Below are 6,319 nucleotides of genomic sequence, written 5' to 3'. Positions count from 1 at the left end.
TTTTTTTTTTTTTACAATTAACAAGCCATATTAATCCGGCAATTCACATTTTACTGTTGTAATATCTGTTTCTGATCTTTTTATTGCTATGTTGCATTTGTACTTTGCATTGTATGAAACTTATTATATGATTAATGTAATACAATTCTATATATCAATTCTCTCTTTCTATATATAAATTTGACAGTAAATACTAGTATTGTTAAAAAAAATTCATAATGTTCTTCATTTGAATCTTTTGTTCATCACATAATCCTGAAAGAATTATAGATAATAATAATAATAAATGTTTCTTGATTTTACACATATTTGAATTATTTCTGAAGGATCATAAATTACATTTTAAAATATATAAAAAATATCTATCTATCTATGTATTAATTGCTATTTAATTACTTGGTCTGGACCTTGAATATTTATTTTCTGTTTCTCACTGAAGGTAATCAGATGTCTTCACAGAGGCAAGAAGAGAAGACATCCACACATAGCCGAACTGAAGTGCCATCGCACCATTTACAATACTAAAGTTGAAAAGGAGTTGTCTGACATCAAATATTTCTTCAACTACCCATTTTCAAGCAGCTGTTCAGCATGCCTCTGTACATCCATGCCTTGGCATGTGCTTTCGGTCTGGGCTCCTGGGTGTCCATTAATGGCTTGTGGGTGGAGCTTCCTCTGATCGTCAATGTTCTGCCAGAGGGTTGGGATTTGCCCTCGTACCTCACAGTCATCATTCAGCTGGCCAACTTAGGCCCTCTGCTGGTGACCCTGGCACACAATAAGCCTGGGCTCCTTCATCATATTAAACCGCATGCCTCGTACATTTGAACTATCCACTGAAAATCTCGTCCCGGACTCAGATGCTGTTGCAACCGTCTGTGGGGGTTTGGAAGACCCTATGGACCCCAGTCCAAAGACAAAAAGTCCAGAGGAAGAGGAAAAGATGAGAAGTACAGTGCTGCTTTCTAAACCACTGCACTCCAGCTATCAGCTGGCGTTTATCTATTTTATGGTTTTGTGGGTGAACGGTGCGACAAACGGACTGCTGCCCTCAGTGCAAACATTCTCCTGTATGCCGTATGGAAATATGGCCTATCACCTGTCAGCTGCTCTGTCGGCGGTAGCCAATCCAGTGGCCTGCATCATTGCCATGTTTTACCCTAAACGGTATCTCTACTTTAATTACAATCTCAAAATCTTACATTTATTTATCTTTTTTTTCATTCTGCATTTAAAGATATATTCCAGGTTAGATACAGCTTTGAAATCTGAGGCCTGCTGTCATCAAATACATATCAAAATACATTAAAAATATGAAATCCTAGCAAACGGCTAGATCACAGAGTATAAACATAACTATTAAAAATAATATATATATATATATATATATATATATATATATATATATATATATATATATATAATGTATAATGTATAATGTATAAATTGCTTTACAAAAATATCTATATTTTATGTATACATGATATACAAACATACACATTATTTTATTTATTCATAGAGAGTGCATAAGCATGAGTTCATTAGTTTTTTTTATAGTGACGTGTTTTAACCAAAAGTTTATCTTCATGTTTCTTGTGCTAATCCCGCTGTCTAACATTTGAGGGATGAGTCTACATTATTTTCTGTATTCTGTAAAGCACATTTCAAGGTTTTGAATTGCAGTTTGACTAACAGTGAGTATATAATTCTCTTGCAGTTCATTAGTATTTCTGGGTGTCCTGTGTCTACTGGGCTCTGTTTTTGGAGGCTATAATATGTCCATGGCTGCCATGAGTCCCTGCCCATTACTCCAAGATACACATCTAGGGGGCGCTATAATAGTGAGTTACTTTTTAATGTAATCAGCCCGTTTCTAGATGTTTTGCATAAAATGAATCTACTATTGATTCTATTCGGAATTAAATGTTAAATGATTAATGTGAATGGCTCGTCAAAAGTTTTGTTCCTGAAGCAACAAATAAAACAAATGTAAAATAGTCATAGCCAATACAGCATACATGAAGAAACAATTATGTTAATCACTCATAAATAACTTATATTCCAAATACGAATGAAGCCTAGTGAACATCAAAAATGATTAATGCTGGATTTGGTATAATCCTGAAACACTAGAGAAATTCAGACCTATGTGGCAAACAACTCACTAGTTTCAAAGTCAAGTGTTTGCATCACTAGTAATGCTGGAGTGAGATATACTGGTGCTTTCTCAACACCTCTGCATAATTACCCTGATAACTGACCACTTTTAAGGGCCAGTTGCATAAACTTAGCCACCATGTTAAGACTGGCTGCGTCTGAAAGCTCTAAAATGCTCCCTTCAGAGGCATCATGTCAAAGCAGGAAGACATCAAGGCACGTCTGAATCCAAATTCTGCTTTACTTCCTGTCTCCGGAGGTACCTTCTTCTGATCGAATTTTAAAGGCAGCATAGATGTATCATGTATCCCATTTGCTTCCTTTGACATCCCACAATCCTGTGCGTTCCATTCCGTGATGGTTGAGCTTAAAAATAAGATGGCATATGAAAGTTGAGTTTGGTGGTCAGTTTGTGTATAAATATATATTTCTGACTAACTTTTTGTATTTTTGATGTTATTTCTAGCGAGTAATCAGTATTATAGTAATTAAGTATTTGTTTAGTTATCACCAAAACTTGTTCTATTTTGTTGTAGATCATTAAATCGTTTTGCTGCCTCAGAAGCCAGTCCGAAATCAGTTTCATTAGGTGCCTTTGTGCAGAAAAAAACCAAACCTTAAAATATATGTAGAAAACTTACACTGTGTGTACACCGGACGCCGTCAGCTGAAGTCTACACTAGACGCGACAAAGCAACCATTGAAAATCATTGGAAATTTGTGTCAATACGTCATAAATAGAACTCAGCAGCAGTTTTCGGTCAGGGATTTGTCATGTCACGCCACACGGCATCCAGTGTAGACAGCATCACTGATTATAATGAGTACTGTAGTGTTTAAACAACTCTGTGCCACTCGCGTCCGGTGTAGACACAGTGTAAGTTTTCGGATGCAGCGAACTAATTTGACCAACAAGCAGTTGCCAAAGGGGTAATCAATCGTACTCTTTCAATACAAATAAAACCAATCTGCCTTTTCATAATGGAATTTAAAAAGTTATGACTGGTCTTGAAGACTAAAACAGTTTATGCAACCTGCCCCAGATCTACTGTTACAGACATGACAGTTCCTTTCTATTATTTGACCTAAAAATATTTTTTTTATTCCAATCTGACGAGCACTGATGACCCATTTGTTTCTTTTTTTGTGTGTTTTGAACTTATTTCAGGTTTTGTCATGGGTGTCCTACACCGGTTTGCTGTCCTATGTGAAGGTGATGGTGGGTGTGATTCTGAGGGACCGCGGTCACAGCGCCCTCGTTTGGTGTGGAGCAGCAGTTCAAGCGGGCTCTTTGTTGGGCTCCGTCATTATGTTTCCCCTGGTTAACATATATCATCTTTTCCAATCAGGAGATGCTTGCAACACCATATGCCCATTATAATAAGGGTTTAATAAAGAATAACAGGGGAATGAACTACTGCTCCTTTTTTCCCTTTAATTTTCTTTTCACATTAACTTAACATTTGTACTTTTTTTTTGTTAATTATTGTGGATTATTATTTATTATGTTGAGAGTTCGTGATATCCGGAAATATCTACAAGTGTTTCTGGATCAATTATGGATTACCAGTCCAATATTATAGCAACATCTTATGAGTGCTAGTGCTGTCAAACAATTAATCACGATTAATCACATCCAAAATAAAAGTATATATAAAAAATATTTACATGTACTGTATATACATTTATAAATGTATATTATTATATTTTATATTATAGAAAAATATATTTAATATAAAAATATTTTAAATATATATACATGTATGTGTTTGTGTGTGTGTGTGTATATATATATATATATATATATATATATATATATATATACAAATTATATCAATACATTATTTAATATTGTAAATGCTTACTACTAAATTAATGTTTTCTGTTGAATGAATGCTCTCTAACGAGTAAAGCACTATTCAGATTCTGTGGTGTGTTGTCAATTACCACAGATAATAATTTTGGCTCTTCTCTCAATCAGCGCTCACAATAGAAGTCTAGATTCATGTGGGTGTATTGTTCTCTGTGTAAACCGTCCCTTTCTGTTCCTATTATGTGTAAGCTTCATGGTTTAATGGCTTTACATGGCCACAGCAGGAGTTTTCGATAAAACTAATTAAGCATTTTTTATCTAATTTAACTTCTTGCTTCATGCTATACTTTAAAAACGTTTTTTTAACATTTATTATAATGCAGTTTATTGTCCCATAGACTACTACTGTAAATGCACTGCATTACACATGATATTTGTTTGTTTTTATAAAGTGAGAGACACATTTTTGTGTCTGTCAACAGAACGTCAACCGTCATGACATCTATGTCATCACTAGATGGCGCTAATTTGCTGTATATTTATTTTTTTATGGTAATGCAGATAGCCTGAGGTTTCAGAGTGAGGAGAGTTTTACTGACAGCAGCTCCAAAAATATATATTTAAAAATGAATGAATAAATGAATAAACCAAGCCAAACGGTTGTTGTGCAAACATTTCACATCAAACCTCTGCAGCAACCAAATCACACTAAAACATTGTATCAGAGATTCATTCACTTTTGACAAAAACAAGTACAACAAGAAGCAAGGACTGGGGCATGGTTAAAATAGACACAAATTAATAACTTTCTAATTATTAATTATTATTTCTAAAATAATGCCATGCGTTAAATTTTAAATACATAAAATAAAATAACTGAAATATATAATCAGTTGCAGAATTAAATGTGAAGCAATTGTAATAGGACACATCCGTTTGTTAGGTGCTATTTCATATTTTGACCACTAGGTGGGTTCAAGATTCATAGCGTTGAAAAGCTTTGAGTAATAAATCTTTTTACTACAGTTTTTTTTTCTTTCTTTCTTTTTTTTTTTTTTAGGAAGAGAGAAGCCTTAGGTCTTTGCAAACACTTTTTTTAAATTCGTTACAACCAAATACTTGCCATTTAGTGGAAACTTTTATTGAGTTACATCCCGAGCAACTTGCAGATACGTAATAACCTTGGATTCAATGTCTTGCTCAAGGGCACAAATTGTGATTGTGATCTGAATAAATCCCCAGCTTTTGAGTTGCACATTTTGGAATCAGTCTGGCATCTCTTGAGCTAGAAGTCTAGATTTTGTATCCTTAGACGTCCACCACATCCTTTTCTGAGCAAACCGACTGCTATCAATAAAAAGAAATAGACAAAGCACTAATCACAGCCTCTAATCCATCTTGCCTCTTACATGATCACTGCAAAAAAATTAAAATAAAATGATTTTGTCTTGTTTTTTCAGCACGAATAACTAAACATTCTTAAATCAAGATTCATTTACCAAATGAGAAGCAAAATAACATCAAATATTGCGTTTTGTGTTCTGAAAATATATCAAAATTAAGTGAGAAAAATACCTGCCAATGAGAAAAAATAAAAATAAAATAAATAAATTCAAAGGGAAAATTAGTCTATTTTTCTTACCTTTGGCAGAGATTTCTTCCTAATTTTGACTTGATGCATTTTCCATAAAAAAATATTATATCTTGTGTCATTTTGCTTATTACTGCAAAAAAAGTAGGAATATATAAATATATTTTTTGCAGTATTTGACCATTTTGACTAATTTAGTCAAGCTTTCAAAAGCCAAAATGGGTGCTGTAGCATTTGTGCCAGTGACAATATTTGATTCAACATCCTCACAGAGATGAAATACAAAATCCAACAATGTAAATCAACCCAAAATTACAAATGCACCCTGTGTGAGAAATCGACCAAAACCTGACCTTCGGCTAGGTTATACAGTCAGATCTCCTGCTACTGCATGCCTGAGTCCTGACAGGTGATCAGACTGCCAGAAATGGTTAACTAATGAAGAAGAAAAAAAAAAGAAAAAAAGAGCAGTACAACACTCGTCTTGAGGGATTCAAGAGACAAAGAGAGAGGCATGGAGAGCAAAGGAGAGAGTGGTGTCAGCTGCTGACCCTGATTCTTGGGCACTCACAAATGCTTGACTGATCCTAACGGGGCGTAAAAAGCCTAAATTACCCCCTATACCGCCTAAGGGTCAGAGGTCAGGAGATCACGCAAGATGCCTCCTTCTCACTGTAATCAGCATCCTGATTTCCACAAATAAACATCTGAGGATCATATCGGTCTGTTTGTGAGAACGTTCAAATTCGGACAATACA

General features: G+C 34.5%; 1 pseudogene; it reads left to right on the top strand.

Moving 5' to 3' along the window:
* The first annotated feature begins 457 nt into the window (after window positions 1–457).
* On the top strand, window positions 458–3,538 carry LOC113107527 (solute carrier family 52, riboflavin transporter, member 3-A-like; annotated as a pseudogene).
* The last annotated feature ends 2,781 nt before the right edge of the window (window positions 3,539–6,319 follow it).

The sequence above is a fragment of the Carassius auratus genome, chromosome 8 (assembly GCF_003368295.1).
Source record: "Carassius auratus strain Wakin chromosome 8, ASM336829v1, whole genome shotgun sequence".
NCBI lineage: Eukaryota > Metazoa > Chordata > Actinopteri > Cypriniformes > Cyprinidae > Carassius > Carassius auratus.
The sequence above is the reverse complement of the archived record's forward strand: the minus strand, read 5'-3'. Positions and strand labels throughout refer to the sequence as shown.